We start from the raw sequence: 10,880 nt of genomic DNA, 5'->3' as shown, positions 1-10,880 counted from the left end.
AAGCGCCGCACGTTGCTTGCGGCAGCCAAAGCCCTTTTGTCGTCCCGACAAGAACGCATCCGACAGTGGCGGAGCGTAGCACAGTGGGCCAGAAGACCGGCGCAGTTGGCAAAAATTCTGAGCTCATATCACTTCATAGGACTCGAATCGAGCATGTGACCCCACCAACGGATTCCTCGTTAGGAGAGCAGTCCATTTGGTGGGGTCACACGTTCGGTCCGAGTCCAATTCAGCGACTCTGGGGCTCAGAACGCGTCAAGAATTTCGGCTGCCTCCACCGGTCCCCTTGCGCACTGTGCGTAGCAACTGGTAGCGACAGGAGGCGTACGGCGCACGCGGCGACGGCTGCAGTCGTGCGAGTGTAGCAGACACGACGCATCAGACGGGCAGGCAGGCAGGCGGGCAGGCAGCGTTGCGGCGTGAGGTAGGGCGGGCCGGCGGGCCGGGCGTGGGGCAGGGGGTAGCGCTGCGCCGTGCTGCGCTGCCGCGCTGGCGGTCCACCGGAGGCTTCGGGGTGGGGGTGGGGGTGGTATTGACATCCGCGCTGCACCGCCAGTCGCCGCCCAGACGCCGCGCGCACCGCACCGCCGCCCCGTACCGCGAGGCCCGCGCCGAGCCCCGCGTCCTGCACATCGAGCACCTCACCGACGGCGACCCCCGCGGACCGCCGCGCGACGACCAGCGACCCGTCGAACCGGCGGCTTGGAGCCCTAGAAAGCCGGGCCGCGCCAGGCCAGCCCCCAGGGCGGCGCCGGGAGGCCGGCCTCCACCCCGTCGTCCGCGTCGTCCGCGTCGTCGTCCCCTCCACTGCGAGGCCGACGCCATGCCGGAAGGGCACCGGAGCGGTTGCGTCCGGTCGGGAAGGGCGACAAGTACGGCCTCGCTCGACACGTAGCGGCGCAGCCCGAGCGCAGCCTAACGCGGCGACGCGCAGTTTCCAGTTTCATCACGTGTGCGGACTTTTTCCATTTGCCCCTTTTCCCCCTTTTTGCGCGCTGTTCCGGCCGGATATCAAACTCAGCGAGGCCGGTGGTGTGATGAGCGCTAGCTCCACGCAGTGCCTGTGACACAGGTAGGTGTAGAGGGCATTTCCACCAGCTCCAAATAAACCTTTTTTTATTCCCAAAAAGTTTTTTTTTTTAATTCTTTGATTTGTTGCTTCCATTACATCGTCGCGCTTACTGCGGAGACGAGGGGAGTCAGTGCGCGTCCTCCAGGGACTGAGTAGCCGAGTGCTGCTGCGCGGCTGAACACAAGGCGCACCGAGTGCTCGCCACCCCTCCGAGCCCCACCGAGCCCCACAGCCACTCCCCTGCCGACCGCCCCGCCCCGCCCCGCCCCGCCCCGCCCCGACTAGCCGACCCGGCGTGCATTTTTGCCGCGCCGACGGCTGGCGGGGTTTATGTTTTGGCAACCGGTTTTGTTTCGCACTCCTGGGACTAACGGACGAGCTCTCCCCTCGCCTTGGTCCGAAACCGGGAAAATCCATTCGCCAAAATGGATCCGATACTCCACGAAACCTGGCAGAGTTGTGTCACTTTTCTCACCGAATATTTCACTCCGTCTTGCCTGTGTACTGCGAGCCAGCGCCAACATTCGGAGTGATTGGTGCTGACTAAGTCCTGGCAGGAAAACAACGCGGGAAAACAGTAGCAACAACTTGGACGTGGCAGGCTGATGAGAGGGGAGGGAGAGAGCGAGAGAGAGAATGGGAGAGCAACTTATGACAGTGTGAGTCCCAGGCCCCGATGCCGGGACCATAGGGGCGCGGGGCGGGCAGGTAGCAAAAGTCATAACTCAGGAGGAAAGTTTTCACAGAATGTTAGTCGGTCGTCACAGCTCTCGCCAAAGTTCATCTCTTGTAAAGCTCTGCTGTGGGGCCTCGCCCGGCCGCGCCGTCTCCACTACTCCTTCAGGAACAGTGGCGCCAAACTTGGGGCCTCTGTCGAGTCGTGCACTTCGGAACCGTGGCAGCCGAATGGCGGCCGAACCCCACTTAGAGAGCGGCTCGGAATTCATGGTCAGTCGCGGAGCAGCGCGCCCCGCAACGTATGCCAGTTGAGCTGAGACAAACAGGCGGACAAACGCGGACTTTGCGCAGAGTGTCTGCAGTGGGGCACGATGGGGCGGTGGCACGACATGAAAGGCAGGCCGTTGGAAAGACGGCTTGGAATGCTTTGACGGCCAGCGTATGTACCTTGCCTGCCTGCCTGCCCCCGGCGACACCCCCCCCCCTCCCCCTCGCATAGCCATGCTCTCCTCTGCGCTCCCCACGCTCTCCAGGCCGCTCTGCGTGGCGGCAGGGCTGCCAGCCACGCACGACAATACGAAATGACATGTGTCTTCGCGGCATTTCAATATCCTGAGCGTTCCCCGCGCGCGCCGCGACTCCATTTGCATCGCCGAGGACGTGAGCAACTCGAGCCACGGGACGCGACCCTCGCGTGCCAGCCAGCACGTTCAAAGTTCAAACGTTTTCACCATTTCCAAAAAATATTTTTAAAAAATCCACTTTTGGATTTTAATGTGGGTTGTTTTTAGCATACTTTTTAAATAAATTGTCGGACAGTTATTCTTTTTTGCTGAAATTTTTTATTATTTTGGGGTGTGTGAAATCTTAGACTTATCCCGGGGGCTGAAATTTTGAACCCTCGCTCGAGGGGTTGAAACCGTGAACCCTTTCTGGAAGGTTCGACATTTCGGACTCCCGGGACGCTAGCTATTTGGCAGCCACCCTGGCTGAGCACTACCCCTCCCCCCTCCCCCTTTTCCCGAACGGTTACTTCCCCGAAGGGCTACTTCCCCGAAGGGCTAGCACTGCAAGGACGCGAAACTACATGCGCCGCCTCGCCTTGCCGTAACTCAGCGGATTAATTTTCTGATAAACGGTCAGTGAACTATATCTGCTGATAAGGGCGTTGTGGCGCCACGCCCCGGCGAGTCCGAACAACGCGACGCGTCTGCCAGCCGCGCTTTTGAGGCCCCGCCTTACACTACGGGAGAGAAAAGAAACAGGACTTGAACCCAGTGCCGTCTATTCGCGAGAGTGGGTCTTCTCGGGACACGGTCCTGAAAGATTCAGGACCGGAACGCGTCCTCGGGGTACCAGGACACCGTTTTCAAAGTTTCAACATGAGCAGCGCAGCACGGCAGAAACTTTATTTTTCAGTAATGCTTGGTACAGCACATTCTTAGTCAATTTTTTTTTGCTGTGTTGCGTTGGTCACCGTGTGAGTGGCCTCGATCCAACGGAAGCAGGCCGCCAGCGAGGCGGTGGGGCATGCATAGGGAGTCGGGTTATTTCCGATTGTCTCATGAACTCGCATGCTTTATGCACCAAGTGGCGCACACGGAGGGCCGCGGGGGCGTGGCGCGGCGTGGCGTGCAGGCCGGCCGTTGTGACCTGTTGATAATGCTTGTTGGCGTTATTAGCAGTGGCGTGGCGCGGTGCGACCTACTGCACCATGCAACGCGAAGGTACACAAACCGCGACATGAGCGCGCTGCTACACCGTTGCAAAGCACTTTAGGGTTCGACTGCTATAGCAAGACCGATGAAACCAGAGAAAGCAGCCGGCACAGTCTGCATTAGGTAATTTCCATTTTTTAAAAAAAAATTCCAAAAGCGTAACTTATTGGGATTACAAAATTTTAATCAGCAGAATATTGAAGAATCAAAATTGTTAAAGATTCAAAGAGTGAAAATTTCAAAAATTTCAAGATGTAAAAAATTAAAAATTTAAAAATTTTAAGATTCAAAAATTTCAAGATTTCAAAATTGAAAGATCCCAGAATGTTAAGATTCAAAAAATTCAAGACTCAAAAGTAACAAAATTCCAAGGTTGAAAAATTTGAAGAACGGAGCGATTTGCGAGAAAACAACAAAGAGAAAGCCTAACTGGTCTCGGAATGTGGACGGAGCGGCGAATTGGCAGTGAAAAGGGGGCCGGCCATTGAAAGCGGAAAGAACGTGAGCAAAGCCGCGCGGCTTCCCTTGGGCAAGGCCCCGCCCCGCCCCGCCCCGCCCCGGCCCCGCCCGGCCCCGCCCGGCCCCGCCCGGCCCCGCCCACGCCCAGCGAGTCCCCGCAAGGCTCCAGGCTGCGCAAGCCGGCCCAAGTATTGAATAAAAAGGCGAGCCGTTCCGGCCGAACAAGTACATCAGGCCATTAGTATGCATGGCCATGCCGCGCGCGGCCGCGGCCCGAGTGGCGATCCGCCCGATAGTTAGACTGAGCTCCTTGCTGCTTGCGGCATCCCCCCCGGAGTTTGAGTCGGAATAATTAGCACGGGATTTTCCAACACCGTCTTACTTTCTGTCACGGAGACTCTCTGACAAATCTGGCGATCCGAACATAAAAATTACCAAGATGGGAAAAAGGTTAGAATTATCGCCGGGATTCGAACCACAGATCATGCTACTGGGAGCCAACCGCTTTTTCGATACAGCCATGGCCTGCTGCCGCTGCTTCTATCCTCTCAGCAGTCCCTCTATCCGCTTCGTTCTCCCTCTATCCCCTCGCCGCCGGGGTCCCCGTTGTTTCCATCTGGCGCGGCCAAATGAAATGTCAGCGTAAATATTCAGCGACTCGTCTACTTAATCACGCCGGGCTGGCGGCACTGCAATCGCCAGCACTGCAAGTGCAGGCCTGCTGCGTGACGTCATCGTGACGTCATCCTTTGAAACTTTTCCCGGCTTGGTTCGCCCCGCTGGCTGGCTGAGGCGATGCACAGAGGACCCGAAGACCGGTGGAGGCGGCCGAAACTCTAAACGCGCTTTGAGCTCCAGAGTCACTAAGGAACTCGAGCCGAACGTGTGACCCCACCAATGGATTCCTCGTTCGGAAAGCGCAATCCATTGGTGAGGTCACACGTTCGGTTCGAGTCCCATTTAGCGGCTCTGGCGCTCATAACGCGTCTAGAGTTTTTTGGCCGCCTCCACCGGTCTTCTGGCCCACTGTGCGATACACGCGGTGCGTCAACAGCGCTGTTGCTGCTGAGCCCTGACGGCAGCCTGACGGCCGATCCGGGGCGCGTTGCTTCTCCATCGACCTCAGATTTGTGTCTGCTGTGTTTGTCTTTCCCATAACTCTTCCATTCAATATCGGGGGGAATCCAATTGCGGCGCCGCTCCGCACACAGCGCCACAGCGGCCCAGCGGCACGCAGCGCCGCTACATGTGGATACCGAGAGGGATCCCTCGCAGGGCCTTCCCTGGAGGCCCTCCCTGGAGGCCTTCCCTGGAGCCGGGCCCGGCCGGCGGCCTGTCAGGGGGTGGCATCCATCACCGGAATGATGACACGGGCGTTGCTGCGCGGCCGATAACCCCGAACCTGACTTACCTAACCTCACCTAGCAATCCACCTAACCACACCTATCCAGCTTACACTGAGCGGACTATAGCAACCTCACCACATGACCTGACTGAACCAACCTACCCCAACCTGACTAACGCGAGCTGACCAACCCGTCCCACCTAACCTAACCTGAGCCGACCCCCTCCCCGTCGAATGAATGCGGCGTAACGGTCGATGTAAAATGAGGCGTTTTTACGGCGAGGGGCTACACTGGCTTCACCACGCCGCGCAACAAGCAACGCATGTAAAAGCGGGGGAGGGGAGGGGGGCAACAAAAAGAAAAACAACAAAATAATAAAAATAGAACGACAAACGGGCGGCCTACCACTATAAAGTGTTTCGTGTCGGGCCGGCCTTGGCCGTGTCGCGGTCCGAAGCGGGCGGAGCGGACGGCCCGACGAATGTGGCGGGAAATTTAAACGTTGCCGCGCGCATTTATGTAGAACAGAGCCCGGGGGGCTTTGCCGCGCTCACGAAAGGCACTCGCGGTCTCTCTCACTCACGCTCTCTCTCACTCACGCTCTCTTCCGCTTCCTCTCTCTCTCCTCTCTCTCTCTCTCTCTCTCTCTCTCTCTCTCTCTCTCTCTCTCTCTCTCTCTCTCGTTCGTGACGTGCTCGGAGAAATATTTTTCAGTGTTTAATTAAACCCACAATTTTAACGGCTTAATTTATTTTTAAAGAAGAAAACAGTAATTATTTCTTTCTTTTTAAAATAAAATTTTGTCGTGTCTTGGCACTTACCACCGGGATTGTCATCAGCGAGGTGTTTCCCGAGCAATCAGGAGAACCGCACCTTCGACCGGCGACTGTCGTCAATCCAGCGTCATTTTTGTCCGACTTTCCAAAGCCGACCCCCCCCCCCCTCGGGCGACACTGCCACTGCTTTCTGGCAGATTTCTGCCGAAGAAGGAAGTATGGAAGGCTCCGCTTGGCGTGGTGCCTTGTGGGGGGGGGCTCGCGCTCCGTTTTAGCGGCAGGGTAATGTTGCCAGTATTGCCCGCACATCTGGTGCACGCATTAAAAATGCACGATGCCGACCCTGCTTCGCCCCCCCCCAGGGGGGGAAAGAGCAGAGGGGAAGGGGAGGGGGAGGGGAGGTGCCATTCCCGTTCAACCAGCGCGCGAAAGTGCTCGTCGGGGTCGGAAGGGTGATGTGATGGAGGCCGAGAGTGGAACAGACGGAGAGGGGGAAGGCGAGCGAGTTCCTGCTGAAATAGCGGGAGAGAGAGGAGGGGGAGCCAGATTTCCATGCCGCTGCAGCAGACGCGACCGGGGCGTCAGAATGATCCAAATGCGCCACACGCCGCGCCAGAAGCTCGCTCCTACCCTGTAAAAAATATTGAGAATCAATGGAGCGGCGCGCCCTTGCATATACATACTAAACTGTTCCCGTAAAGTTTGTTGTTTTGAACTTGACTGTGGCCCCGGTAGCTGGCGGCCAGAATCTGCGCTAATAGCCTCTCGCCGTCCATACTTTACAAAGACGGCCCCGCGTTATGGTGGAAACAAGATGTCGTAAATTCGGAAGACACATTGTACAGCTTTGGCCTCGCCGCAAACTTGCACCAAATACCCCTTCCCCCTCTCCCGCGCCGCGCGCGCGCTTCGGCTGACCTCAATAAAGCAATTTTGGCCCCGCGGCTTCGCCTTCGCCGGTGTCGGTGTTTGGTGTTGGCGCAGAGGCGGCCGCCCGGCAACTTCTCGCGGGAAGCAAAATCACATTTTCATTTTCCAGTAATTCCTCGCGCGGGAAGTCAGGTGTTTAAATTAGTTTAGGGGCGGGACGCGCTGCTGGCCATGGAAGCCGGCGGTGGACGGGGGTGGGGGGCTCAGGCAGTTGCTATTAGAGGGGATTTCTCCAGAAGTTAATGAGAACTCCTTCCGCATGGAGGGGTGGGCGAGGAAATGCAGACAGGCGGACAGACGGACAGGCCAAGACACTCTTTGGTTCCGTGGATAATGGGACACAGGATGCAATTATTTCGGCGAAATGGGAGTCAAGCCGCGCCACTGCCGCCTCAACTATGCGCCAACGCAAACAGAAAAGCGTTTCGCCTGTCAAGATAAACATTTTTTTAAAGAACAGCATTTCTTATTTCTTTCTTGTTCGCTGCAAGCAAACTGCGCGCACTCGGTGGCGAGAAACTGCCGCTGGCGCAACACATGAAAGACTTGGAGCGAAGCGCCTGGAGACGTCCTCCAACTGGACGCGCAGCCCAGAAATGCGGACGAAAAACTAAATTTCTTGGAACAAAACACAGAAAGAAAAATTAAGAAACTCTTTTTTTCCTAGGTACACTTGGGGGGCGCCGACGACGACGTCCGATCCCTCACATTCGCCAAAAGCGTAGTTTCCTCAGGCCGAGCGAGCGAGAAAGAGGAAAAAAAAGAGTCTGGGACGAAGAGCCAATCCGAGACCCGACGAATCAAACTCGTACGGTGTGCGCAGCAAAGCAGCGCTCGGAAACAACTGCCTGTTAATTGGAGTTCCTTCCTTTCGCTCTTCCCGTTGGCCTGGAGGACGGCCGGTGCAGAGGTTCAAAAAGGACGAGCGAGTAGCCGGGTTAGCATCACTAGCCATCAACATTAACATTCTTGTTTCAATTTTTAAATCGTCAATTTGGAAAGCAATTTCTGTCTGCAAGCTGGATGCATGACTGACTTACTATTACTGGATATGGCCAGCCAAATTAAAATTCCCGCCTTGCGAACATTTGAAACGTAATGTAAACAAAGGCCTAGCTTCGCGTGGGGGTAGCGGGGGCGGTGCGGGGGTGGTGCGGGGGCAGCGCGGGGCGGCGCGGGGGCGGTGCGGGGGCGTGAGGAGGCAGAAAGGACAAATGTCAGTGGGCGGAGCCGCCAAGTGAAAAGATGGGGATGTGCCCAAAGTTTCCTTCCATTGTACTCCTGGTGACAAAAGTAATGTTCTGCCGGGGCCTGGTGCGAAGAAGACAGAGCGAGTCAGGGGAGGCCAGACTAGCAGGGGGGGGGGGAGGGGGGGATTCGAACGTGGAGCTAGGAGTCTGGGGGTTGGCTCGGCGGGGCCCGGGCCGCCTTGGCTGGGACGCCCGGCCTCCCCTTCAGGAGTCAGTCTGTCTGTGGCTCATCCGAGCCGGGCCGTGCCGAGCCGGGCCGTGCCGAGCCGGGCCGGGACCGGTTCGCGTGTGAAATAGATAAATCTGCCGAGGTGGCGGCGCGGGTCTGGCGGCGCGGGGCTGGCGGGGCTGGCAGCCACGTGACGCGCCCGGGAACAAAATGGTGTGCAAAGCGACCCTGCCGGCCGGGCAGGCAGGGCAGGCAGGGCAGACGGGGCTGGCAGCCAGGCCGCCCGTAAATCAAACGGCCGAAACAAACGAAAGACATACGGCATTCCGTTGTGTAGCAAGCGAGCGGGCGAGTTCAGTTCCCCGGGACTTCCCCGGGACTTCCCCGGGACTCCCCTGCTAGGCCGCGCCATGCCACGCCGTCCTTTGAAGTCTCTCCGGAGACGATCGTCGCGCTGCCAGGCGCTGCAGAGGGCTTGCCTTGCCTGGCCTTGCAGCGCAATGAAGCACTGGGACGGGGCCTGGTCGTGCACTCTGTTGCTGCTGGGGGGAAAGGGAACTTCCATTATCGGCGCAGAGTATCGGGGCGGAAGGGTTCCTGCCCGCCAGCCCCGCCAGCCCCGCCAGCCCCGCCAGCTGACTCGGTTCCGAAAGGACCCGCACCACCGCCGGACCGGCGGGGTGGACTTTTTTGGCCGGAGTGTCCCTGCTTCCCGAATTCACGCGTCTCGACCGTTGCAGCCGGAGGTTTAGCCGGCAGCGTTGAGAGTCCCGCCGCACAGTGGGCCAGAATACCGGTGGAGGCGGTCAAAATCCCGGACGCGTTTTGAGCTCCAGAGTCGCTAAATGGGACTCGAATCGAACGTGTGACCCCACCAATGGATTGCTCTCCGAACGAGGAATCCATCGGTGGGGTCACACGCTCGATTCGAGTCCTGCTTAGCGACTCTGGAGCCCAAAACGCGTCTCGAGTTTTGGCCGCCTGCGCCGCCGGCCTGACGCCTGCAGAGTCGTGGGTAGGCAGTCCCGCCGCGCAGGCGTGTCGCCGTGCGGCCCGCCGGCCGGGCGCTCGACGCGCCGAGATGTTCCAAGAGGGAAAAGAAAACCATGTTTCAAGGTTTGTTTAATAGCTTTAAAACCTTTGAAAAAAAATTGAAACACGAACCGAAACGATCATGTTGTCCAGAGAATCCGTGACCGACGTTCGGACGACGTATACGTTTGGCCAAATGAACATAGCGTCGCTGCCGACGCCAAACGCCGACCGACGCCAAAGTGGCCAATTTTCTAAAGTCAAGGGGCGGGGGAGGGCCCGGGGTGGGGGACCAGCAGGGCTGGCAGGGCTGGCAGCACGCCTCGCGCGTCCCTCCTTATTAAATTCATAATGGCCAAACAATTAGAGGGCCGGCTGAAATAATAACTAGAGGCCCATCCATCCAATATGCAGGCGGCCTCCGCCTTCATGGCTCCTCCACTGTAATAGTCCCATCGAACACGAGCCACCTGCAGGGCCGGTCGATCGATCGGTGAAAAGTGGTGCGGTGCCGGGATTCGAACCCGAGTCGCTGGATTGCGAGTTGGCCGCGTAGACCACTGCGCTACGCGTGACAAAGCCGGTGGAGCTCACAACTGTGTGATTTAGTGGCATTGGCTGCCTGGCTGGCGGCAGCGCGGCCCCACTTGGGCCGGACTTTGGGCCTTAATTAACAACCCGTTCATACCCGCGTACCTGTCAGGGCTACGGCTACACGGGGCGAGATATTAGGAGCCCCCCACACCCACAGCCCCCTCTGGCTGCGCGGTGCTCACCCACTAATTTAAACAGGTTCGGGCTGGTGTGGCATGGCGTGGCGTGCCCGTGCGACGGTCGTGTTACCTGGGGATCCACCTCATCTCGGTCGCAAGTGTCTTTGAAAAATCGTTGTGACTATTTTGGTCAACTTTGAGACAATACTGCTCCCAAACTAAGACTGATAATCGCACTCCGTAACAAAGGCATGCTAAAGGAAGGTCCAAAGACCAACTGCCCGTTGAGGGAGCAAAATGCCCGCCTCGGATCAAACGCAGTGGCTGCTTAAAATCGGCCCAAAACACGATTTTTCATAGACATTTCTGAGCGTTTCGGCCAACTTTGAGACAATACTGCTCCCAAACTAAGACTGATAATTGCACTCCGTAACAAAGGCATGCTAAAGGAAGGTCCAAAGACCAACTGCCCGTTGAGGGAGCAAAATGCCCGCCTCGGATCAGACGCAGTGGCTGCTTAAAATCGGCCCAAAACACGATTTTTAAAGGCACTGTTGACCGTTTCGGTCATCTTTGAGACAATACTGCTCCCAAACTAAGACTGATAATCGCACTCCGTAACAAAGGCATGCTAAAGGAAGGTCCAAAGACCAACTGCCCGTTGAGGGAGCAAAATGCCCGCCTCGGATCAAACGCAGTGGCTGCTTAAAATCGGCCCAAAACACGATTTTTCATAG

At 57.5% G+C, this 10,880-nt stretch overlaps 1 protein-coding gene across 1 annotated transcript in view; it reads left to right on the top strand.

Moving 5' to 3' along the window:
* Positions 1–797: 797 nt before the first annotated feature.
* Positions 798–10,880, top strand: part of LOC117654463 (protein O-mannosyl-transferase TMTC2-like) — a 37,205-nt gene continuing 27,122 nt past the window's right edge. The window contains exon 1 of the mRNA XM_034401107.1: positions 798–1,072. The gene's annotated coding sequence lies outside the window, so the exon portion shown is untranslated. The remainder of the gene's footprint in view (positions 1,073–10,880) is intronic.

Source organism: Thrips palmi, unplaced genomic scaffold (assembly GCF_012932325.1).
Source record: "Thrips palmi isolate BJ-2018 unplaced genomic scaffold, TpBJ-2018v1 HiC_scaffold_10, whole genome shotgun sequence".
Classification (NCBI taxonomy): domain Eukaryota; kingdom Metazoa; phylum Arthropoda; class Insecta; order Thysanoptera; family Thripidae; genus Thrips; species Thrips palmi.
Note: the sequence above shows the minus strand (reverse complement) of the source record. Positions and strands in the feature narration are given on the sequence as shown.